The sequence below is a fragment of the Periplaneta americana genome, chromosome 2 (genome assembly GCF_040183065.1).
Source record: "Periplaneta americana isolate PAMFEO1 chromosome 2, P.americana_PAMFEO1_priV1, whole genome shotgun sequence".
NCBI classification, from domain to species: Eukaryota; Metazoa; Arthropoda; class Insecta; order Blattodea; family Blattidae; genus Periplaneta; species Periplaneta americana.
In genome coordinates, this window is record NC_091118.1 from 54304847 (window position 1) to 54332479 (window position 27633).

Genomic DNA, 27633 nt, shown 5'->3' on the forward strand with positions numbered 1-27633 from the left:
TCCCATTGATAGCCTACGTTTCTCTTGTTCTACTCTGAAGCTCCCTTAATACATTTTACGTTAACTAAACCGATTAGAATAATAATTGACAGACCTTGTTTGCGATTAAACGAGAGTTTCTAGGAGAATTAAAGTATAAATGTTTACATTAGCTACTAAAAAGCTTTACTTCTGCGTTAGTTTTGTAGTTAGATTGAATGTTATTAATTTGATCAGTGACATAAAACTAATACGTCTTTCCACATATACTATGAATTTCAAAACTAGAAAAAAAATGTCAGCTAACGTAGCACTTCAAGTAACACAAAAAAAAAGCCGAAGAAAGAGAGAGAGATTAACATAAAGGAGAGAATAAACAACAACAAATTACAACTTATTTTAAAAGATACGCGGACGTTAGCGGACTCGAATCGCTACCTGATCCAATTAAAGGAATGCTCAGCGGAAAGTGTATGTCTGCGCCACAGCACATATACAAACTGCGCGGCATCAATCGGAGATAACCGGAGGTCTCCGATTGAAAGTGCGCAAACAACCGCTCCGGAGAAAACCTAATCATAAGCAGCACTAATCAGAAGGATTATGACTAGAACAGATCTTACTGAAGAAGATGCTGAGGATAGCGATTTGTGGAGGAGGGATATTTCTTTGGGTAAAGGATAACTACTGCATTGTAGAAAAATCCTAATAAGTGAGTAATAATAATAATAATAATAATAATAATAATAATAATAATAATAATAAGTAGGGAAATTGCCTACATGAAAACAAGGAAAACACAAGGAAACCAAGGTTAACACGAGGAAGACAAGAAGAATACAAGGAGAGCATGAAAAATATAATGGAAACAAGGAGACGACAAGGAAAACAATTACAACACAAGAAGAACAAGGGGAATTCAAAGATAACAAGGGGAACACAAGGAGAAGAAGGTAAACACGAGGAAGACAAGGGGAATACAAAGAGAGCAAGGGGAATATAATGAGAACAAGGACAAAAAGGAAAACAATCAAAACACAAGGAGAACGAGGGGAATTCAAAGATAACAAGGGACAGACAAGGAGGACAAGGGGAAGACAAGGGGAATACAAAGAGAGCATAGAAAATATAGGCTAATGAAAAGGAGACAATAAGGAAAGCAATTAGAACACAAGAAGAACGAGTTGAATTCAAAGATAACAAGGGAAATATAAGCAAAACAAGGGAAACATGAGGAAAAGAAGGGGAATACAAAGAGAGCATGGAAACTTTAATGGAAACAAGGAGACGACAAGGAAAATAATTAGAACACAAGAACAACAAGGGGAATTCAAAGATAACAAGGGAAACACAAGCAGAACAAGATAAACACGAGGAAGGCAAGGGGAATACAAAGAGAGCAAGGGGAATATAATGAGAACAAGGACAAAAAGGAAAACAATTAGAACACAAGGAGAACGAGGGGAATTCAAAGATAACAAGGGACAGACAAGGAGGACAAGGGAAAGATAAGGAGAACAAGGGAAACACAAAGAGAACAAGAAGATTGGAAGCAAAGCAAGGAGAGTACAAGAAAAATAAAGGAATTTATTTTTTTGAGTGACTGTCAGCTCTGAAACTAACTTGCCATACCTAATTAGGATAAACGACCAGTTTTACGTCAAAATAAAGAGTTGAAATAGTTTAAGTAAAAAGAAAGTGAACTCTATTTCATTATAGAATCTAAAGATTGAAATCTTGATGAACGTGACTATAGTAAATGCAGGGAATCGAACGTGGTAGCTATGTAAGTCATAGCACGGCATAGTAAAATTATACCAGAAGTGAAATTTAGAAGAATTAGTGCCTAGCAGCAAAGGACAGTACAGACATATGCCTCTCTGTCCCGTACCTCGAATACTTCATGCTGTAGAATTGAAATTCCATTTAATAATCAGAATCACGCTAATATGTTACAAAGTCTGAACACTCTCCATAGTTGATAGCGTCGTTAAACAAACGAGTTCTGTGCCATTATAAACGGTCACAGTTCTTGCTCCAGCCTTTATAAACGAATGCCGTCTTCTTTTTACTCGTGCTGTATAAGAAGTACATACATTGCCCACTAACCTGCAGGCGAAATCAATTGATCAAAACAGACATCCAAGTAATATGATGCAATCTGTAATCGATAATAAATTATAGTTGTGATAAATGTCTTAATTCCATAGCCCCAAAAACCATCAGGACATGTACTAATTAGAAGAGGGCAGCTCTGTGTTTGTATTGCCCGGTAATATGAAACTCTTGAGGTAGGGTGGGGTACAGACTGCAGGAAAAGTAATTACTGGTCTGTTGCTTATAAATTAACCAGTTCTGTACAGCCCCTATTGTTTTATGTGCATGTCTGTAAGGGATTCAAACTGACATTGAGTTATAGAGATGCCTTTATATGGTAGATGTAATTTTATGATTTAGCGCTAGTTTAAAATACTTACCAGAATCCTCCAAAGCAAATTATCAGTTTGTGGTATAAGCAATTGGCCAGCCATATATCAGTTTCGTTTTAGCCAGCCGGAGATGCTGCGACGTTTGTATAAATAAGATACAAACAGTACAGATTAGTATCTAATCTGCCTACAATTTGACAGTACTTTATTATACACGGATTTGTACATCCTCTCTGTCTAAAGTCTTCACATATTCAAGAGGATCTTTCGAGAGTACGAAAAAGGTGAACGGAAGTCCTTCTGCATTCGGAAAATGGTTAATACATAAGGCGTTTTATCACACAGAAGACAACTGAGGGATAAATTAACAAGAGATATTAGAGAAATTTATCATATGATTTCCTAAATGTCACCAAATATTAGATCTTACTTAATTACAAACGTGGACAAATTATCAGACTAAATTAATTATGTGTACAACGAAGCTGTATTTATCGGCAGAAATAATGAACAAAAATGTATTTTGCACAGAAATAATGAACAGAAAATTGAGTCTGGAGGTTACTAATATTTTGTGAACATTCCCTTGTTATTTATTAACACGTTGATTTTGTCAGGGATGCCGGAAACCAAAGTTTGACACTTTCTTTGAATATCAGCATCATTTAGCCAGATATCAGACAGTGCTTAAATGAGTCCATGTTTTGTTGTAAGCCTCTTTTTGTTCACTTTCTTCTTCAGTACAGATCACAGATTTTTCAATTTTGTTCATGTCCGGTCTTCTTGCAGGCCATCGGAGAACAGGCTCTTGAATATCTTCTGCAGTATACCATTAAAACACGAGTAGTACCAACAAAGCCAGACAAAATATACTTAACCATTGGAAAAATATACCAGAAGATGTAAATAATCATATTTACAACAACAGAGACTCTGTGAATTATAATGATAGTTGATATGACGAATTATATTATGTTTCAAAGAGAAACGTTTTAGTCTAATAATTTTTCCACGTCTGTACTTACAAATGGCTTTTAAACCCGCAGGTTCATTCCCGCCCTGACATAAGCCCGCCATCTGTCCCTATCCCATGCAAGACTAATCCACTCTCTATCATCATATTCCAACTCCCTCAAATCGATTTTAATATTATCCTCCCATCTACGTCTCGGCCTCCCCAAAAGTCTTTTTCCTTCCGGTCTCCCAACTAACGCTCCACATGTATTTCTGGATTCGCCCATACGTGCTACATGCCCTGCCCATCTCAAACGTCTGGATTTAATGTTCCTAATTATGTCAGGTGAAGAATACAATGCGAGCAGTTCTGCGTTGTGTAACTTTCTCCATTCTCCTGTAACTTCATCCCTCTTAGCCTCAAATATTTTCCTAAGAACCTTATTCTCAAACACTCTTAATCTCTGTTCCTCTCTCAAAGTGAGAGTCCAAGTTTCACAACTGTACAGAACAACCGGTAATATAACTGTTTTATAAATTCTAACTTTCAGATTTTTGACAACAGACTAGGTAACAAAAGCTTCTTAACCGAATAATAACAGGCATTTCATATATTTATTCTGCGTTTAATTTCGGCCCGAGTGTCATTTATATCTGTTACTGTTGCTCCAAGATATTTTAATTTTTCCACCTATTCGAAGGATAAATCTCCAATTTTTATGTTTACATTTCGTACAATACTCTAGTCACGAGACATGATCATATACTTTGTCTTTTCGGGATTTACTTCCAAACATATCGCTTTACTTGCTTCAAGTAAAATTTCCGTGTTTTCTCTAATCGTTTGTGGATTTTCTCCTAACATATTCACGTCATCCGCATAAACAATAATAATAACTTAATAATAATAATAATAATAATAATAATAATAATAATAATAATAATAATGATGATGATGATGATGATGATGGGCGAATCCAGAAATGCATATAGAGTGTTAGTTGGGAGACCGGAGGGAAAAAGACCTTTAGGGAGGCCGAGACGTAGATGGGAGGATAATATTAAAATGGATTTGAGGGAGGTGGGGTATGATGATAGAGACTGGATTAACCTTGCACAGGATAGGAACTGCTGGCGGGCTTATGTGAGGGCGGCAATGAACCTTCGGTTTCCTTAAAAGCCATTTGTAAGTAAGTAAATAATAATAATAATAATAATAATAATAATAATAATAATAATAATGTTTTATATAATAATTGCTCTAGTACCCCCAGAAAGAATAAGTAACATACTCTTGCTCAGGGGGCATTCCACATAATTATAAGACATCTTATTATTAAATGACATAATAAGAAGTAAAAAAAGAGAAATAAAAGAAGAAACAGATATCACAATATTTTGAACTTTAAATTTTTTCTCTAAACAGTAAGTTAATTTTTAATTAACTTTTTTAAAATAAGGAGCATTAGCAAATTGTATATTTGGTAATTTAGCTGTTATTTTGTTATAACTCCTTGTACAGAAATTGCTACTGTAATTATATGCTAATATTTGTGGTATATTTACGTTCTGTCAAACATATGTTGTCTAATATTTTGTTTTATATTTGTATGAAAACAAATTAAATATATTTCGGTTTTTATGTACAGATTTCAATAAGGCATTGTTATAAATTTTATTGGATATTAAATATTTTAAATTCTAAATACAGCATTTCTGAAGGATAATCAAGAGGTTTGTTAAGACATTTTTATTATTCTTTTCTGTATCAATGTTATTGGCATGAGGGAGGTACTATAAGCAAAATCCCATCCTATAGGCCTAATACCGTATTGCAATATGTCTTCTACTAATACAGGATGCGTCAGAAAGAACGGATGGATTTCAAACTATCGATACGCAGCGAGGGGGGGGATAGAGTGAGGGGAACCACGACTGTTGGATCAGCGAGAGAATGCAGTTTCAGTTGAGAACATGGTGTTGGTCTGGTGTACAAACGTGCTTTCATCTCAGAGACATTTTTGAAAATTGAAGAGTCTGTGATCGTCACTCAGGGCTCATTTCGACATCGGACGTCACGCTAAGATTCCAACTCGGAATACAATTTTGCGGTGCGTGGCTTCATTTCGTACCACAGGTTCAACATTAAAGAAGAAATCACCTGGGCGAACACGGAGCGCGTGTACACTTGCAAATGTGGAGACAGACAGTAGGTTGTCCTGCCACCTCAACGATCAGCCCGCAAACATGCTATTCCACTGAGATTGTCCGAGGTTACGGTCAGATCTCGCGCCCTGCGAGTTCTTTCTTTGGGACCATTTGAAGGCGTAAGTAACCACATACACTGGACGAACTGAAGACGGCGATTCGTGAAGAAATTGCGGCAATCCCACGAACTATGACTGTGAAAGTTACGGCGAACTTCAGAAAACGCCTCGATGCCTGTATCGAAAGCCAAGGACATCATATGGACGATGTTGTATACCATAAATAAACTGCATGTATTGGTGAATCTGTTGATAACAATAAATTTTTGATTTGATGAATCCTTACAATTTTCTTGCCCTGTGAAATCCATCCGTTCTTTCTGACGCATCCTTTACTAGGTAAATTAGTCGTAAAATATGGACAGGCAAGTAATTTCGTAGAATAATAAAATAAAGTGAATAGTTTTTCTTAATCTATTGTTTATCCCAACATAAGTTGGTTTCGGGTTTGAAAACTAGGCGTCCTAAGACTGGCACAATGTTTTTCAATCGTATAGTAGCTGGTCTCTCCAGCTGGGCATCCTACTGCCGGCATTGCTACCATAGCTCATATTCTAGCGGGTCCGCCAACTGGGCATCCTAGGGCTGGCACCATGACCATTATTCATATGCTCTTCCTCGCCAATTCCGCGTGTTATGATTGAATGAATGAGGGGGAAATAGGAGGAGAAACTTTAAAAGGTACGCGGAAACGCGTCCTTACAAGGGAGTTCGGGGCTGAGAAAAACTGAATATGTGATCTCCAAGCCTGTTGGCCACTTGTCTCACTTCGAGTTTTCCTTCTGCACCGAAGGAGCTGTAGAAAATTTTGAAAGGAAAATGGACGTAACCTAATAGCTACCATATAAATGGGGAGGAAAGGGGACAGGAGAGAAGCATAGCTGCAGGATCGGAAGAAGAAACGCCAGAAGTTATAAGTCTGCACAATGAAAAGTACTGTGTCCTTTCGCAGTGCGAATAGAGCCGAGTAAACTCGCTCGTGTAACAGGTGTGATCTTCGAAAACTAAGCCAAGTCCACCGGGAGTTGTGTGCACATTGAAAGGTTCGACGTCCTTTCGCGTTTACGAATAAACTAGCCGATGTAACAGCGTGCCATGGTTGTCGCTCCTAAAATAAATTGTATGCTACAGTACGATTATTTAGTCCTGACAGTCGCCGACAATGTGCGCCTGGGTCAGGCGAGTCCATTAAGTTACGCCAAGGGGTGTTCGGGTTAGCCAGTCGCTTGCATTCAGAGCGATCGGATTTCACGCCGTGCGATAGAGCGTTGTGTTTCCAGTATAGTTAAGCTGTACTGCTCCTATCTCTATTCCAGAATTCTCCCCACTACTCCCCTTCTTTCGCGTCGCCAAGCTGTCAGTCTAAATGATCGGTCTGTAGTTAATCTCGCCAATTGTGCGTTCTATCACTTGTGTACTAGCGAGTCTCGTAAACTGCGCATCCTACAATTGCCATCGTGATCATCACTTGTGTGCTGGCGGGTCTTGTCAACATCTTACAGCAGACTCAGTGACCACCATTCGCAAGTCAACGGGTCTTGTCAACTGGCAAATCTATGGCTAGTGCCATGACCATCACTTTTATGGCAGGTCTCGCCAACTGTGTGTCGTAGGATGACCATCATTCGTATGCTAGCGGGTCTTTCCAAATGGGCATCCGATGTTAAGTGAAAAGAAGGAAAATGTAAGGCAAGAAGTAGTAAATAATAAAGTGAGGAGAAGGTAGAGGAAAATTAAAACAGGGAGAACATTAAAGAAGACGTAGTGACATTGAAAATTATTATTAAAATGAAAGAATTATAAGAACACGAGAAGGAAAAATAAATAATAAATAATGAATATGACTGTGAAGGAAAGAACAAGAACAAAAATAAGTGAAGTACTACAAAATCAAGGGTAATAAATATACAAGAATAAGACAAAGGGGAGAAAAATTTCATGAGAAGAAGTTGTATAAAGTGAAAGAAAAAGAAACGAAGTTACGACAATTCATCATAGAAATTTGATCCCGGCTGTTGTTCCAAATATTAGTCCCATTATTTGTATTACTTTTATTCCGATCCAGGCAATTCGTACAATATTAGGGTTCCTGAGAAAGTAATAAATGTTCATAATGTTTGAAGCATTACGTTCCGACAGCTATATGTGTAAAAGCAGAAAATTCACCCCTCCTTTCGCACCATCAATCTGTTTGCCCTTCACCTTTTGTATTTTTCAGATGCTGTGATTATTGGACGATTCATAAATAAAAATTTTGTAGAAATGTTACAGTTTACACACTAATTTTGATTAAGCCAGAAATGAGCAACCGTCTCTTAGCAACAAAACGCATTTTAACATTAATAAATTCACAACAGTTATTTATACAGAGTGTTTCAGAAATACTTCAATTCAGAAACCCATAAATGTTCAAACAAAATGTTCTCCTCTTGCTTCCACACACGCATGTACTCGTCGGATCATGGACTCCTTGGCAACACATTGCCATCTAGGATACTATGGGTGCTTCAGCAGACTTGTATCGATAACATCATTCGATTATCTAACAAAATGAATACAAACTTACGTTAAGTTGTGGGATTGTACCTCGAAACGCGTTGAACGTAAACTTTCATTGTTATGAGTGTCTGAATTGATTAAAGTTGCAACACTTGCTACCAAGCCGACAATATTTAGCAGATGTTTCATCATGTTCTTTCATTAATAACTACAAAACTAAGGATTTTCGAACATATGTTTACATGAACTTTCTTTCTTGTTTTGGTGTTAGGAACATGCTCCCAAGGGTTTTCAAAGTATTTCTGAAACATCCTGTATAACAAGGATACAAAGTGGCTCATTTTTACACGCGTGAGAACTTCCAGGCTATTTTAAAAATGTCAAGTGAAAAAAATGAGTCTCTTTGTATTGTTGTTATATAATTTTTTCCGCTACCAAGAATTAAAAAAAAAAAGAGGAGATTAATTTCAGTAGTTGTGAAGATTACTGAAATGACAATAGAAGTGCCTAGCTAAGGCCACTTGCCGTGATTTGTTTCGTAGCCAGTCACCATTTATTCTTGCATATAAAGTAATTAACATGAAAGGGGAAAGCCATGAAAATGGTGTATTAGATATTACATGTGATATAAAGGAATCTTCAAATAATTTTATGTTAGAGTCCTTCCTGAATAATCTAGACTTCAATACCGGAAAGAGTATAAGAATTTGTGAGTTGGCGGCAGGCAAATAAGTCCGGATTATGTCAGGTGAAGTTCTTCTTGCTCATCTCGGTGGAAAAAACAGATCTAACGTTTATAAGTGATCAACTCTGTGGTCGAGGATTTCTGTGTTAAAATCAATTTAACTGTGAAGGAAAATAAATATATAGGTAATTACCCTAGAGTGAAATCAGTTCTTAAAAGAAAAATTTAATATTGTGTATATGTATGTATTCACACTGAAAATTGGTAAATACCCGGTGGCAATGGTAACTAATTAAATTCAATAATGACAATTAATAATAAACACAATTAATAAAAAATACAATTAATAATAAATTAATAATAATACTGTATGACTTGAGGCTGTCCCGGCGTTTGATGTAGAATAATACTAATAATAATTAATAGTAATAATGATAATAATAATAATAATAGTAACAATGATAATAATAATAATAATAATAATAATAATAATAATAATAATAATAATAATAATAATAATAATAACAGGGAGCATCCTAATGTATATGGAACACGATCACTTAAAATAACATTTAAAATAAATCTAATTTGTATTTTAACCCTAAGTTCAAACTGAAACCCACGAGTATGATATATTCATACATGCACAAGTACCTTTCAGCACTGCACTCATTTTGCTGTCAACTCGCGCATTGCACTGGAACCAAATATTGGTATTTTAACCAAAAATGCCATAATCATACATAAATAAAATGAATTATTTATATAAAAATTATTTACCAATAAAGGAATATATAATAGACCTAAAAATTATACACATAAAATATACTATCCTGATTTCACTAACACTTCGAAAGCATTTCACTGTTCAAATGCTTTGCACTATCACTATAAACTATAAAACTTCCTGACACAAACACACTTCACTGACACTTCACACTTCACTGACACAATCACACTTCTTCACTGATACAATACTTCAAATAAGAAAACATGAATTACACCCTTTAAATAGTGTATAGGCCTATAATATACTACAGTCTATTAGTAGAATCCGCGTCACCGTTTTTGGCGTGTGAAATAAGTAATGGGAACGTTAAGTGCGAGTGTTTTACATTTTCCGCAGTCAATTTGACAACTGTGTTTGGCAAATCGCTGATGTGACGTGTATAGGAAGTGGTACCATTCTCAGCTGCACTAGCAACATGCTCAGAAACTGGACACTATACATCTAGGACACACACCAAAAGCGCTGGCGCCAGCTTTAAAGTCCTTAAGCCTATTTTTAAATACATTTTTGGTTATTGGTAAAGCCTTTAGTAAGTCTGCAGGTAAAGCATTCCAGGCCCTGATAGTACGATTGAGAAAAGAAACTTTTCTAGTGTCCGTCTTCTGTCTCCTTTCCCTCAATTTATATGAGTGATCGTTCCTTGAAGAGTAATTTGGCGGCTGCAACCTATTTTTTATGTCTCTCCAGGCAGGCTCACTTCTGTGTATTTTGAACATTGCGCATAATCGAATTGCTTGAGTGTGTCCTATTTTAATGGTGAATTATTACGACAACGCTTAAGAGCTCTTTTTTTTAATCTTTTCCAATGTCTTAATATGTTCTAATCTGTAAGGATCCCAAATTGCGGCACCATATTCCGTTACTGGACGAATTAGTGATTTATATGCAATCTCTTTGGATTTATCAGAGTCTTTTCTTAGTACCCTCATCACGAAGTGTAATAACGCTCTCCCTGCTTTTCACCGTCGTGTCAGCAACGTGAAGGTTATAAACATAAGTAATGTCTGCAACAGCACAATAACTATAAATTTGTTAAAAAATTTAATGGTGGTGTATTATATAGTTAATAACGGTATTTGAAAACTAGTTTATTATCTTTTTTTAAATTTGAATTGTTTCAAGTTGCAAATGTTATCTTTTTTTTTTTCAACATCGTAAAATTTTTGCACGGCGTGCAAAAATGACAAACTTTGGACACTTGAAGCAATTTAAAAAATGGCATACTTTTGAACTAGGTAATGGAAAAAAATCTCTCCTACTGGGGACTATCTTGCCGGGATGAACTGACTGGGACGAATCTCTGAAGCGTAACATGGTCACGGGACAAATTTTATTCTGGGACGAATTGTCGCAAGTACGAAATGTCGGAACCCTAAATAAGAGTATAATTTGAAAAATAAAAGAGGATAAGAATAAGAAAGGACAACCAGAGATGTAAAAATACGCAGCAGTAACAGAAAAAGATAGATAAAGAGAAATAGAAAACGTAAAAAGACTGAAGAGAATTTGAAGACGAAAAAGTGGAAGAATCTGACGACAAAGAGGAGGGGCTGGAAGAGGAGAAGAAAGGAGTACTGCAGGTTCGCTTCGCATTGTTTGAAGCCGTTCTTCCTTGCAGCCGAGTTGAATATGTGTAGCTGTGCTGCTCCCGTGACAGCTTCCTTTTTTCTCGTGAGGCGGTATTTTCTGATTTCGTGGTCGGAAATAAATGTGCCTTAATCGAAACTCCGGAGAGAAGTTGTTGCTACACGGGCTTGCTAGGAGCTAATCACATGATGCCTTAACCGGCAGTCGGGAGTCAAAGATCGTCACCTCCAAGTGCGGGGACCAGCCAAATTAATTTCCGAGTCTGGTCAAACGCCCACGGCCCCAGCTAATTTTATTGGACCCATAAATCACTCACAAACAGTACACACGTAGGCCAGATGTACCTAAATCTCACGGTCAATCTGTTTCTATAGAAACCACAGAAAACCTGATTATCGACTTACATTATTTTATTCGATTTTAATGGGGAACATGCACTACGTTTTTTTAAGGAGAGGGTTGGGTTGGACTTCTTCCATCGCTGCTGAAGCAAAGTAAAACAAAAATGTTCAATGTGATTCGAAAGTTGAATTTACTATAGTCTTGAGGTGGGGAATAAATCAGGATTATAGGAAAAAGTAGGGTAAACTCTTGTACCTTGAAACACTTTTCACATTTGATTTTTTTTTAATTTTAGGAAATGAAAATTTTAAAATGACTATTACACTTTTACTACGCCATACTACTTCTGACCAATAAAACGGTACGAAAGGACGTCTTTCAACCAATATGGCTGCTTATCGCACAATTTTATCGCGTCTCTAGCATTTTTTTTATTTTTATCATTACCCTAGCATTTGTTTCTTTGTTTGCCAACATTTCAAACTGCATTGGTCTGGACGTCAAAAAAAAAAAATTACAAACCCATCCAGTCGATGCACAGCACTTTCAAACATGACTCGCATTGGCATTCAAGAACAAGAATTTATAAAGATCACTGGTCATAGCTATGAATCTTTCCTGAAATCCTATTTACAAATAAATGAAGAGCACCATTCGGAAATCCTGAATAAGTTGAGGAATACACCATGTACATCAAAGAGTTCCACTTCTTTTACGCACACGTCTAATATAACATCAACTGAACCACCGACCACTAAAACATTCAAATTTGAAAATTGTACTTTCAACAATTGTTCTTTTTAAAATTATTAATGTTTACTTTTTATTTCAACATCGTTAATTAAAACTTTTCTTGTTTATTTCATCATCCCTAATTAAAACTTTTGTAACACTTGTTTATATTATTTAGGTTGAATGTTATGTTTTGTTTAACGACGCTCGCAACTGCAGAGGTTATATCAGCGTCGCCGGATGTGCCGGAATTTTGTCCCGCAGGAGTTCTTTTACATGCCAGTAAATCTACTGACATGAGCCTGTCACATTTAAGCACACTTAAATGCCATCGACCTGGCCCGGGATCGAACCCGCAACCTTGGGCATAGAAGGCCAGCGCTATACCAACTTGCCAACCAGGTCGACTATTTAGGTTATTTTTATAGCTTCTGCTATATGATATTATGAATATGTATCAGAGATTATTTAATACTAAGATTTATCTGTCAAGTGACGTTGATTACTGGGATCCGGATAATTGAAGTGGAATGGAACTTTTTAATAAAAATGAAACTGAATCAACAAAGTCTTCTTGACTAGTAACCGTCCAAAGTGATCAATGAAGATTCCATAGTTGGCACAACTGATAACAAGAAAACAGCTAAACATAACACACTACTGCCATCTAGCGTAATGTTTGTAATTTAGAGATGGTACAATAATACATATGAAGACAGTTGTATTTTCGTACGTCAATTAATATTTTATTTATTGGAGTACTTCGTTATTTCTAATCTTTATATACTTTCTTCTTATAGTGTAATAATCAATTAAATCCCACTCGAGTTTTGATTTTCTCTAGATATATTTGCATTTTCCAAAATTTCCATTAACCTCCGCCAAGAATACAAATCAATATCCAACAATCTCCGCCGACGCCAATATTAAAAAAAAACACACAGATGACAAAAATTAATCGCCATAAATACCTGCCCCTTTTTATAGGCCCTATATATCTCATTTATTTATATTTTGTACACCTTATTCCCTTTTAAAAAGCTCAAAATTCCTTCCTGGTTGGGAATCACAGCTTCAGATCATATGAGTGTTTCTCGGGATTTTAAAGCACACCTTTAGTGTGCCACATGTTGAAAAAGGTTGAAAAATCGCTGTTATAATAATTATTATTTATTTATTTAATCTGGCAGAGCTAAGGCCAGTAGGCCTTCTCTTCCGCCCAGCCAGACTCTAATTCTAATTGAATACAATTGCTTACATAGTTATTACATTAATATCTTGACCATAAAACAACATGAAAGTAAATAATGAAAGTTGGATAAGTAATGTTAGTGTGACAATAATAAACATTGGTAAGAAATAGTTATAATAATTACAATAATAATAATAATAATAATAATAATAATGAGATAATTTAGATATTTATCTGTAATATATATAACCATTAAACATTGAGAAATTTGAAACATATTATTGTTAACAAGAATTGTTAGAAAAATATTTCGTTAGCCTATTCTTAAATTGATTTGATGTCTTACAGTCCCTGACATTACTGGGTAGGGAATTCCAAAGTCGAGGAACAGCCACAGTGAAAGAAGATGAATATGAGAATGTTCGGTGGGAGGGAATGGATAATATTGAGGAGTGTTGTGATCGCGTGTCTAGGTTATGATGAGTGGATAAATTTTGAAAACGAGACGCAAGATAGACAGGAGTGGAGAAATGCAATATGTGAAAGAGAAGGAAAAGACAGTGGCCTACACTATAAAATGTATTTTGGACATGGAACGGAGCATGAGAATCAACGTATTTGCTACCACTCATAACAAACATAAATCGCTAGGGAATGAAAAGGTCTATCTATTTGATAACTGCTCACAAATAAATCGAATGTAATTCAACTTCTCAGTAGGCATAATCCTGCAGACAAATTCTCCAATCCCCAGCTTCGGCGCCCACAGATGTTAAGAAACATCCACTTCCAATTTGTGACAGAAGTATCGAATTCTAAATAGCTCTCGCTACAGGTGAGAGACGTCAGCCTGATTGAAGACCTGCTCCTCATCCAATATGGAACTCTACCACCTCGACACGTCTCCTCCGAGCCGATATTTTATCATGGATGACGCGTTACACCTGTAGTAATCAGCCCTTCCTCTATTATACACACCACTGTGTTGACGCAGAGCATTAAGGACTGTCGAAACACAACCTGAAGCTATACTGTCTTCCTGCATGTCCGAAAACTGAAACGTCAAATTTGAAATATTCACAATAAATGTTTAACTATTTTAAAGAGGTTATTCAGAGTTGATGACATGTCAGTAGGTTGATAATGGGGTAATATTGGATTGTAAATGGCGAGAAAAATAAATCAACAAAATCAAATCTATACCACATGTGATAAAGGCATCACAAATTTACAAATTCATAAGCATCTAATTTTGTATGTGCGTATGTATATATGGACATAATACAGGATGTCCATAAATTATCCGTACAACTTCAACACTGAATTAAAAAAATAACCAAACAAGGTGTCGTGGTGTAGCATTAAATTAGATTATTTTTAAAAATTCTCGAAGTGATACCCTTCTATCTCAATGCTCTTTCCAATTTTTTGAAGAAGAAAAAAAAAAGACTGAAATGTACATAAAATTACTTCTCTCTCAATATTCGCATAAACATTTCGTATGCGTTCCTACTTGTTTCCTGAAATCGTTGGTGCATCGATAAATTTTCTCGTTAAAATAATCTAATTGAACATTTCCTTTTTTTTTTTTGTCTTTATAATAACATTTTACTTACTTACTTACTTACTTACAAATGGCTTTTAAGGAACCCGAAGGTTCATTGCCGCCCTCACATAAGCCCGCCATCGGTCCCTATCCTGTGCAAGATTAATCCAGTCTCTATCATCATACCCCACCTCCCTCAAATCCATTTTAATATTATCCTCCCATCTACGTCTCGGCCTCTCTAAAGGTCTTCTTCCCTCCGGTCTCCCAACTAACACTCTATATGCATTTCTGGATTCGCCCATACGTGCTACATGCCCTGCCCATCTCAAACGTCTGGATTTAATGTTCCTAATTATGTCAGGTGAAGAATATAATGCGTACGGTTCTGTGTTGTGTAACTTTCTCCATTCTCCTGTAACTTCATCCCGCTTAGCCCCAAATATTTTCCTAAGCACCTTATTCTCAAACACCCTTAACCTATGTTCCTCTCTCAGAGTGAGAGTCCAAGTTTCACAACCATACAGAAGAACCGGTAATATAACTGTTTTATAAATTCTAACTTTCAAATTTTTGGACAGCAGACTGGATGATAAGAGCTTCTCAACCGAATAATAACACGCATTTCCCATATTTATTCTGCGTTTAATTTCCTCCCGAGTGTCATTTATTTATAATAACATTTTAGATAATATAACTAGAGTCCTGCGTTTGGTTACATAGAGCTTCGAAGTAACCCGCAACAGTGTATGTATGGAGTATAACTCGGCGGCATCCAGCGCTACTTAGTATGTTCAGGTCTGCTGTTCAGTGAACGTACGGAAACAAAACTAAACAAAACAGAGCTATGTAGTTGAAAATGTGTGCTCAAATAGAAGAATTTGGTAGTGAACATATCCTCAGGAAAGAAAACACTTAATACATACTTGTGAAACACGTACTCTAATTTGTTTTCTTTAGGTTTGTGATTACATTTATGTTCTTCTTCATTTGTTAATTTCAAACTATAAGCATATCTACAGCATCTAAATGCGTTTTACTTACTGTAAAAATCAGGGGTAGACAAATTCCGGGCGTAAGATAGCCATAGCGACTAAGAAATTTTATGTGGCGCCTGGATTGTTTGCTTAATGAGTTCAAACTTTTGTAAGACTTCAGTTTCTTTTATGCCACTACGACTAATACATAATGTTAACAAAAGCAGTTATAGGAAGAATCGGAAGTGTTCTTAAATTTTATTAATATTGTTACATTTATTGCGCATCTCAAGATATTTTTCTCCATATCTTCTAATCGTTTCTGAGAGCGTGTACTTCCATTTTATAATATTTAATATTGTTTCATAGAGTTCAGTAAATGTATATTTATCTTAGCATGTGTAGACAAAATGTGGTGACTCCTGAAAATAAAGGGTCTGGCTCCTGAATATTTATTTTATCTTTTTCTTTACCTAGCAAAAATGATCTTTTATTTCATATAAGCTGGATATAAGTAAATACTTTTTTTTTTGTTATTAAATTTGAGTGGTATTTTGTACATGAGTACTATTCCTTTTATTGATCGACTTACACACACAAGTACATGAATAAACAGATGTAAACACACAATACCAGAGCGTACTTGTGAACTGCAGTGTGAACTTTTGACTTGTAACTTGCACTCCATATCAAGCAAAGCTGGTATGATCGATGTACACCTAACTTGTATTCATAATAATTAAAAGCAGGAAAGCATAACTCTAATTATGGCATAACTTATATGAATTATTCTTATCAATGCTTATTTTTCAAATTTCTCTGAAGTTATGCGCTGAATTGAAAGTTTGTTTACACAAACTTTGTTTATTTTTGTACTAAGAATGAGAATAAAAAATAAAAACTATAGGTTTCCCTTTGAAGAGATTAGATTGAACTTCCAATAACCTTGTAAACGACCCTCAAATACAATACAAATAATGCACTATGCCTTCCCCCTTAAACTACGTAAAGGTTAATTTTTGGTCCTACAGAATTTATGTTATAGTAACAATGGTTATTAGAGGAGAAAAATTCGCTCCGGCGCCGGGGATCGAACCCGAGTCCTTGGTTCTACGTACCAAGCGCTTTAACCACTGAGCTACGCCAAAATTCAATCCCAGCACCGGATCGAATCTCCATTGTTACCATAACAGATAAATTCTATAGGATCAAAAATTAATCTTTACGTAGATTCTTCGCTCAACAGTGCATATACTGTGGAATCCCGATCACCAAGTCACTCAATTGAGTGCGCTCCTTGTATAATAGCAGTTGACTTAATATATGTCAACATATATTATGTCGAACATGGCGTAAGGGAGTAAGGCCACGAATAGAGGAGGGAGATTCGATCCGAAGTTGTGGATTTAACTTCGGCGCAGCTCAGTGGTTAGAGCGCTTGGTACGAAGGATCCGGGTTCGATCACCGGCGCCGGAACGATTTTTTATCCTCTAATAATCATTCCCCCATAAAGTCAACTAATATTAAATTTATTCCAAATATTTCTGAAACGCTTCATATTTTTAGATTTTTCGCATTTTCCACCCAGTACAATATTTCACATGAGTTCCGTAAATTTCTCCTGATACCATAAATATAGGGGCGCGCGATAGAGTCGCGGTTAAGGCGCAACTCTGCAAGCCTGATGGTCGCGGATTCGATTCCTGATGGTGTTATGGATTTTTCTATTTATCTAATCCTTCCAGCCTCACTATGGCCCTGGGGTCTATTCAGCCTATAACAGAAATGAGTACCAGGGTCATTTTATTGGTAGTAAAGGCAGCGGGTACGTAAGACTGACATCCCTACTGCCATTAAATGCCGATTGTCTGTAAAGGTGAGAGCCTTAACATCTTGTCACTCTCTGGGCCGATTTGGTCTGTTATTGGGTTGACTTTACCTTTACTATAAACATGATAATATCACCAGTCATGAAGCTCAATACGTAGGGAATATGCATCCAATGATAGTTGAACTTTAGTTGCTAGCTACTAAGATCGCTACTATCGTCTCATCACAGACAATGCGAAATAGTACCGGCACAGTCTATTGTTCCTAGTAACACAGTCTAGTATAGGCCTATACAGTCACGAAGCTCAATACGCAGGGAATATGCATACATAGATAGTTGCTAACCACTAGGATCGCTACTATCGCCTCATCACAGACAATGCGAAATAGTACCGGCACATTCTATTGTTCCTAGAACCCTCAACAACTCAAGCTTCGTGACTGTAAATACTAGAAACTAGACTGTGCCAGTACTCTCAGTTGCTAACCGCTTGAAGCGTTGTATTGCGAGAAATGCAAGAAATCACCTCAAGCTTCGTGACTGTATGATATTAGACTGTGATAATATGATGACATGGTGATAACAAAACAATATTTCAATGAAAATATAATTACTAGAGCCCGGATGTTTAGGCATTTATGACAGTTAAAATAGACAGGCAAAAAAGGCAATAAAACTAGAAAAAGGGGGCACAATAATCTTTGGAAAAAAAAAAATATTATAAATTTAAAAAAGGCACAATATATTTTAGCAATAAATTTAAATTAGGCTATATCAACATAACTCACATAGCCTATTTATTTCGTAGGTGGCACATATTGACTTATAAAATATTTTTTTCGTGATTAACTGTCTTTCCACAAACCTTACATAACAAAACTCTTCCATCGGTAAAAAACATATGAACACCAAATTCATTAAGTTACTTTACAATGGTTTACTGACTGAATTTAAGCATTCTACCTAACCGATCTTTTACCTTCTGTCACTCGACAATAACTGACTGTTCCTAACTCAGATTTCTTTCTCCTACAATAATAAACACGTGTACCAAAAAATTGTAACAATAAGATTTGAAAATATGAACACAAACAATTGAAAATGCTACGTGGCAACTTCTATGAGAAACAAGCTTAATATCGTCGTTGTTCCTGCAATAACTCCTATGTGATATATTTATCGATTTTCAGATTTTTGCTCTATTAAATAACTTAAATAGTGATACAGCAAATAATACAATCTCCTATATGTAATTATATTTTTTTGTTTCGAAAATGTAAGAGTTCACAGTCTCTGTACGGCTGCCATAGGATCAATAAATGTGTTTTTTCTTCCTACTGAAACATTTTATATTTCGCACATAGGAGTTATTGCAGGAACAACTACGATATTTAAAATTATAAAGCAGATTGTTGATATCATGAAGACATGACAATATCATATTTGTAACTGAGGGTTGTCGATCATTATTATATTATACTAATAGTATTAAAGCACGATTATTAGCAGATTAAGCACCGAAATAATTTAGTTTTATTTACTATTGTTAGTAAAGTTAGTCACTGTTTCAAATATTTAAATAAAAAAAACATTACATTACAATTAATTAGAAAATTGCAAATAAATAAGAAATCTTGCTTTAAAACGACAAAAAAAGGCATTTATTAGTAAGAAACATGTTATAAATATAGTTTACTAACTTATTACCACAGAAATCAAATAAAGCATAAAAATAATCGACATGAATATCGTACTCGAAAACAAAAGTCTATTTTCCCATTAATTGAACCTCAATGTCAGCTCTTAAACATGGTGCTAGTATCGCCCCAAGACTATAATTAAATTACAAACCATTTTCCAAATTTGAAATATTTTAAAATTGAAGGTTTTAAAAAGAAATTTATAAAATTATTCATGATATATAATATTAAAAAATGTGTGTATTTTTTACCTTTTATATCTGTCGACAATATTCATGTTTTTATTGAATATCACTGGCTTCTGTCTGATTGTCAATTTATATTAAATGTGCTTTTGTTTTTCTTTTTTTTTTTTTTTTTTTGCTCATGCGTGTTGTTTATTGGTTTGAATTAAGTTACTTACTGTATTTAGTAATGACGGGATTTTTTCTCATTGCCATACTTTCAGAAGGCCCCGAGGTTCACTCAGCCTCCTATAAAACTGAGTACCGGGTCTTTCCCGGGTGTAAAAGGCGGTCAGAGCGTGGTGCCGACCACACCACCTCATTCTAGTGCCGAGGTCATGGAAAGCATGGAGCTCTATCTCCATGCCCCCCCCAAGTGCCTTCATGGCATGTGGTGGGGATATCTTTACCTTTACCTTTACTGCATTTAGTAAACTGTCCTTGTAATTTTTTTTGTTATATTATTGACTAAGACCACACCGTACACGAGCCTGGCTCTTGCGGTAGTGGCTAGAAACATTTTTGTTTTATAATTTTAATTTGTACTCACTAGCTAGCTAGCTAGTTAAATAAAATAAATAAATAAAAAGGCAAAATAAAAATTGGCCCTATCACTTTGATTTACTCCACATCACATTTATATCTACGCAAATAATGACTTATTTCCACCCAGTAAAAAAGATATTTTGCCAAACATCCGGGCTCTAGTTATTACAAACACAATATTACGATGTTCTTAACGCAATGGTGAAATTACAATGTCAGGAGGAACAGAATTATATCTAGGGCACCTGCACAAGGGCAGTTTGTCAACAATCAACATCACAGAAATCGAACCTCGGGCCTTTAAGTAAGAAGTTGTCAGGTGACTGATGTTTTTCTTTGCGTCATAAGAGAGATCGTGATGTTTTAATTTAGAGTTTCAACTGTTTTCAATCCTCGGAGATGGGTTGAAAAATCATTCGAGATCGTGTGACTGTGCTAATGGTCTCAGTATTTGATCACCATCAGTGATACGCCGTAACTATCATCATGGTTGTCCACTTATTTTACAATACTATAAATCAAGGCCCTCCCCTTCGATTCTGGCACTAGGATATAGTCGTATAATGGAAAGCACGAAGCAAAAACTCACAGAATCGTGAGACATTCATTTAAGGAGATGTTAACGCTTTGTGCCACTGTTGCGCCAAAAGGGCTACCAGATAGAGATAATAGAGTAATGGAATTAAGAAGCCTCAGTTGCTACCTGACAATGACGGATTGACTCTGAATTAGCAAGTGGTAGAATAAGAAGAATAAAATATCCCCTCTCCCTCCTACTGTATTTTCACTTCCCCACCCATTTCTGTTAAAAAGAAATAGAATATATTGTAATAATGCAGAGAAGGAGCGACGAGTCCCTCTGCTCTTGCAGCGAGTGCGGAGTGTAGGTGGAGAAATCAAATAATTCAAACAGACACTCAATTCATTGAATCAACTCCAAGAACTAATGGACAATTCTGAACTTCACGATCCTTTCATACTACAGAGGCCGCACGAGGACGACAATACAGTAATTTGAACAGAGTTTCTTATTTAGACTCCTTTTGAAGTAAAGACGACAAGTTATTAAATTTAGTTGCTATAATTTACTTAATAATAATAATAATAATCCGTGGCGCTACAGCCCATGAAGGGCCTAGACCGACCAGCCGGCTGCTGGCCTCACACCCACATGCCGAAGCAGAGGTGGACGATCATCCAACCAGAATGGAGGTATCGTGTGGTTAGCACGATGATCCCTCCAGCCGTTATAGCTGGTATTCGCAACCGGATTTCGCTACCTATCGTAGTTCCCCAAGTGCATCACGATGCTGGGTGGGCACCGGTCCCATACACTGGCCGAAATTTCATGAGAAAATTTCTTCCCCCATGAGGACTCGAACCAGCACGCATTCCGTAACGCGAGTCCTATGCAAGATGCCTTAGACCGCGACGCCACGGCGCGGGACGCTATAATTTGCTTAACGTTCCTACATATCATATTCCAGTTATGGTAATTAGTGAGAAATTGATCACTTTCGTGGAAATTTTGTCGTCGTTTCTAGACAACACAGAGGATGGAAACGTTTACTATAATTGTGTGTAAGACATGAGCATATTTCATATTTTAGAAGAATACTAAAAGGGAAAGAGATTTAACAGATTTCCGACGAGTGCCTGAATATACGTATCTTTCTTCATTGTTTTATATTTTGTCACTTTTTAATCATTTGACGAGCTTATTTTCAAAACGACCCAATGTCCATTCCTATATCTTTGTGGGAAATCACGAAAAACGTTTCCAAGTCTAAAATTTCTTATCAGCTAGGCAAGAAATAATTATGTATGTATTTATTCACATTGCAAATGGGTATATACCCGGTGGCAGTGGCAAATAATTACACTCAATAATGACAATTAATAATAAACACAATGAATAAAAAAATACAATTAATAATAAATTAATAATAATAATAATAATAATAATAATAATAATAATAATACTAACTTACTCACTCACTTACTTACTTATTTACTTTTAAGGAACCCGAAGGTTCATTGCCGCCCTCACATAAGCCCGCCATTGACCCCTATCCTGAGCAAGATTAATCCATTCTCTATCATCATATCCCACCTCCCTCAAATCCATTTTAATATTATCTTCCCATCTATGTCTCGGCCTCCCTAAAGGTCTTTTTCCCTCCGGCCTCCCAACTAACACTCTATATGCATTTCTGGATTCGCACATACGTGCTACATGCCCTGCCCATCTCAAACGTCTGGATTTAATGTTCCTAATTATGTCAGGTGAAGAATACAATGCGTGCAGTTCTGTGTTGTGTAACTTTCTCCATTTTCCTGTAACTTCATCCCTCTTAGCCCCAAATATTTTCCTAAGTACCTTATTCTCAAACACCCTTAATCTCTGTTCCTCTCTCAAAGTGAGAGTCCAAGTTTCACAACCATACAGAACCGGTAATATAACTGTTTTATAAATTCTAACTTTCAGATTTTTCGACAGCAGACTGGATGATAAAAGTTTCTCAACCGAATAATAACAGGCATTTCCCATATTTATTCTATATTTAATTTCGTCCCGAGTATCATTTATATTTGTTACTGTTGCTCCCAGATATTTTAACTTCTCCACCTCTTCAAAAGATAAATTTCCAATTTTTATATTTCCATTTCGTACAATATTCTGGTCACGAGCCATAATCATATACTTTGTCTTTTCGGGATTTGCTTCCAAACCTATCCCTTTACTTGCTTCCAGTAAAATTCCCGTGTTTATTTTATTATATATCTCTGGACCAAAGTAGGTACCATGGCTAAGAGCTGTGCTTGTGAAACACTTTGGTTCGTCTAGTCGTATAAAATGGGATCTCTTTAGTTCCATATTTATGATGATACAATTTGAATTTATTGCGACTTTTATGTATGAAGTTTAATAAGGCAATATAATAAACCTGATATACCTATGTCCGAAATGGAACGGTTGGGAAATTACTAATGGACGAACTTTCAAATTGAGAGAGGCATTATAGACGTATTTCTACGTTTTAGAACTTTGTGATAGGAAACATTGTTGAAAATGTTGCATCTTGTGTTCTACCAAGTTTATTTTATAATTAAGTAAAAATTCAGTAAGAAAATAAGATAATTACACAGGACAAATTATTACGGTTGTCGTTGTTATGGATTCCATGGATTGTAAATTCGTATCAAGTACCTGTACCCGTTCTGTTTCCGACTTTAATGAAACACTTGGCAGCTTGCCAGTTTCAGATAACGTCCGGTAAACACTATAAAGAGACTATAGTATGGAAATACAGATACAATTGATAACACTTTTCATTTTCTTTAACGTTCGTTTTAAACTGTACACTTAGGCTAAACAGAAACTATAGTATGACAATTTTGCACTTATAAATCCTTTCAATAACACTGCAGATGCTGTATAATAATTTTAAATTCAATTGCGGGTATAATATTATTTTATTCAACTTCTTTTTTCAACTGTAGTTGTAGAAACTGTGGTGCGCTGAGATATCTGCAATTTTAAATCGTTTTAACATATCCCCAGACAACTCCCCCTTCCATGCGCTAAAAATCCTCCATTCTGTGGTTCCAGTTTAATCTAAATTGCTTTATTAAATTTAAATCTACTTATAGAAGATAAAAAAATGTATTTTAAATTAACGAAACCTTTGTTATCAGTCATTACATATTATCCTGGGCATTAGCGACTGTCTGGCAGAGATACGGATTACTCTAATATACAAACTGTATGTAACATGAAGTGTAAACAATATTATGCTTTAATTAACTTAAAAAAACTAATGTTGAGACAATACATGGCATATCCGCCAAGAGTATATAGACAAAATATGATAATGCCTATGCTATTATTATTATTATTATTATTATTATTAGTAGTAGTAGTAGTAGTAGTAGTAGTAGTAGTAGTAGTAGTAGTAGTAGTAGTAGTAGTGGTAGTAGTAGTACCACAGTCTAGAATATACAGTCACGAAGCGCAATACGTAGTAAATATGCATCCATACATAGTTGCTGACCACTAGGATCGCTACTATCGCCTCATTACAGGCAATGCGAAATGGTACCGGCACAGTCTGTTGTTCCTAGTACCCTCAAAACTCAAGCTTTGTGACTGTGTATGCTAGACTGTGGTAGTACTATCATCATTACTATTATGAAGTTACTAACAATGACGATTAGACATTAATAGGTTAGCACAAGGAAAAATTTATCTACAGTAATCTCACTAGAAGTTTTGATTTATCTAGAGAAAATCAAAACTCGGGAGAGATTTAATTGATTATTACACGATTAGAAGAAACATATAAAGATTACAAGAAATAAAGTACTCTAATACAATAAAATAGATAATAATTGACTTATTAAAATTATTTTTCACTAATGTTAGCTTCGCCAAAATGTTTGAACGAAACCGCCATTTTTAGTCGACTATTTATACGGTATAGTACCGTAAAGAATTTGGAGTTTGAAATGTTGGCAAACAATGAAACAAATGCTAGAGAAGTGATAAAATTATAGCGATAAATACACGTTGAAACACGTCCTTTCGTACAGTTTTATTAGTCAAAAGAGGTATGATGTAATAAAACTATAATAGTCAAAATAATAATAATGTCAATGATAGTGGTAATAATAACAATAATAATAATAATAATAATAATAATAATAATAATAATAATAATATATAATAGTAGTAATAATAACAATAACAATAACAATAAAAGTACTAATAATAATGGATTGTGGGGTTCGGAGAGTAAAACATGGTAAGTGACGTTTTAGTGTTTTGACATTTTTACATGCAACAGTTACTAGAAAAGTAAAATCTGTATAGTTCTGCCATCTATAGAGATATTGGAAAAATAACTATTGCATTATACGCAGATTGTAAGATACCATATTATACACTATATACCTCATTTTTTACCAAAATGTCAGTTACCATGTTTTACGGCCGAGTTCCTCAATGTATTAAGAAGAGCATCTCTTTCTTTTTTTTTTTTTTTTTGCATTTATTTATTCACCCTTTAACATACATGTTCATATCGCGTGTATAACATGTATAAAAATAATTTGCTCTATCCTATGATCTTTTGGTATATCATTAGGCCGTTGACTATTATCGAGTTTCTGTTTCTATTGTTTTGTGCTATAGATTAGATGGTTTGTATTCTTGTAACTGATATAAATTTGGTTTTAATGTTTCAAATATTGGTGATTAATATGTGATGAACAATGTTATGTAAATTTTCAATCCGGCATTTGGCTTTGTGACTGAAGGAAACCATGAACAACTCCAGTCAGATTGATCAGCTATGGGGTTTGACCCCGTAACCTCCCGAATGCGAGTCTCAAACATTACTGTCTGAGCCCCCTCACTCGGTTTTCCTGATTTTGTATGGTATGTATATTTAGTTAAAAGACCGAAGAAAATTCAGACGGTCCAAATTTTGTTTCTGGGTCAGTATATTAATTTATTTTTGTAATTCATAACCTGGAAAGGACTTTGTTGGCATTGCAGTGACTCGACTTTAGTGCCACGACAAATATCGATATGGTATTACAACTCCGCCCAGATTGTGGACATGTCAGGTGTTACCGTAAGTAGTGACTACGACTTAAATCTTCATTCTTAGTTAAGCGGAGGTTTTGGAAAAAGAAGCTGGACAAATACATTATCCTTTCTTTAACCCCACAAAGAAAAATTCCATAAAGTGAAATCAGGAGATCGTGGGGACCATCTATCCGTCCTATCCACTTTTTTTATATTTTAAAACTCATTTTTCTTCGAAAAAATAATTTACAAACAATATGATCAATTAAATAAATATATAATATTAAAAATAAAACTAAAACAATAAATTCTAAACTCAATAACGTAACAAGTAAGTGTTTACGATTAGAAGAAAAAACTCAAATACCACAAAAAATATAATAGAGAAAAAGATAATTTTCATTAGTTTTCATATGCTTTTTTTTTTTGTACTTTAATTTTTATTTTCGACCTATCCTATTGCTGTTGTATTGCTGAATAGTTGTAATAAAATAAAATTAAATTAAAAAAGAAAACATTCGGAGACTCATGAATGAGACCGACATGAAGTTGACGACAATAATAAGTAGGTTTTCTATCCAGCTGGTGCAGGTAGTAATCAGAATCCTCATTCAAATGTAGCACCAACCAATTACAAAAAAGAAAATGAGACGAAATACACACGCTTACCAATTTCATCGGAAACTATTGTACATCCGGTGTTTTCTGTGGACACATAGAACCGGAAGTGACAAATTGGTCGTGTGTGCCTCCTTTAAATATTGGATCAGAAAAAAGCGTTTTATTTATGGAGCACAAAGATTTCTGTCGAATTGCAAGACGCAAAGTTTTCTCAACATCAGAAAATGGGTAACTGCAGTGGAAACAAAAACAAAACCTAATATATCGGGCAGATAATGTGCTGCAAGTTGGTGAAAGTGGGACTTTCTTTATAGGCACTGCGCATTTTATTACTAAGACGTGAAAAAACGACATTTAGTAGTAAAGCAGCGTGAATTTCTCGATATCTTCCGTCAAATTAAAAGATTAGATCCTTTAAGAGACTGATATTTGAAGGCACGTTGAATTATGTAATACGCCTACAGTATACAAATTATCTATGTAATTTATAATTATTAATTCCTTAATGATTGTACTGACCTTGTAAGATCTGACATTCCTCAGCGGTTTTCCCAACACAACAGTAATGACAAATGGTGGGATTTCCGTCACGTGAGTTCAGCATGTCGTGGAGTCTCCACCTAAAACAAAACAGAACATCATATTAACTGCGAACAAATCCATGCCCTAGATGGGATTCGAACTCACAACGGTAGTCTTCCGCAGTATCAGAGTTGGGTGCATTTGATTGTGGCAGCATTGCCCATGGAGGGCCAATGCCGTCCAGACGAATGCTGATCTCTAACCTACATGATTCAATGGAAGTAATGGTCGTCCAATGAATACAGAAGTAGCGTGTGGTCAGTACGATGTTCTCCCCGCCCGTACGAAAGTGGATTTCACTATTTGCTGTCGCTCCCAAAATTACTCACAACGTTGGTTTAAACAATGATCCCAAATACTGGCCGAAATTTCATGAGAACTTCCCCCACGATGTCTACTATAGTCCCGTCGCTCTAATTTCCGGCAGCCAATCGCGTTGCAGGTCGGCTACATTTAAACGTGTGCGTCTTGTGATTCGCTTATGAAGACGTTATTCATTTCTTAAGGCTCGATAAATACTTAATATATTCGCCCGCCATTTTCGCTCTTTCGTTGG

At 35.5% G+C, this 27633-nt stretch overlaps 1 long non-coding RNA gene across 1 annotated transcript in view; it reads right to left on the reverse strand.

Annotated features, from left to right (window-relative positions):
- Window positions 1-27116, reverse strand: part of LOC138695265 (uncharacterized) — a 151191-nt gene extending 124075 nt beyond the window's left edge. Inside the window, exon 1 of the long non-coding RNA XR_011331106.1 lies at window positions 27015-27116. This is a non-coding gene — a long non-coding RNA (uncharacterized lncRNA). The remainder of the gene's footprint in view (window positions 1-27014) is intronic.
- Window positions 27117-27633: the final 517 nt, after the last annotated feature.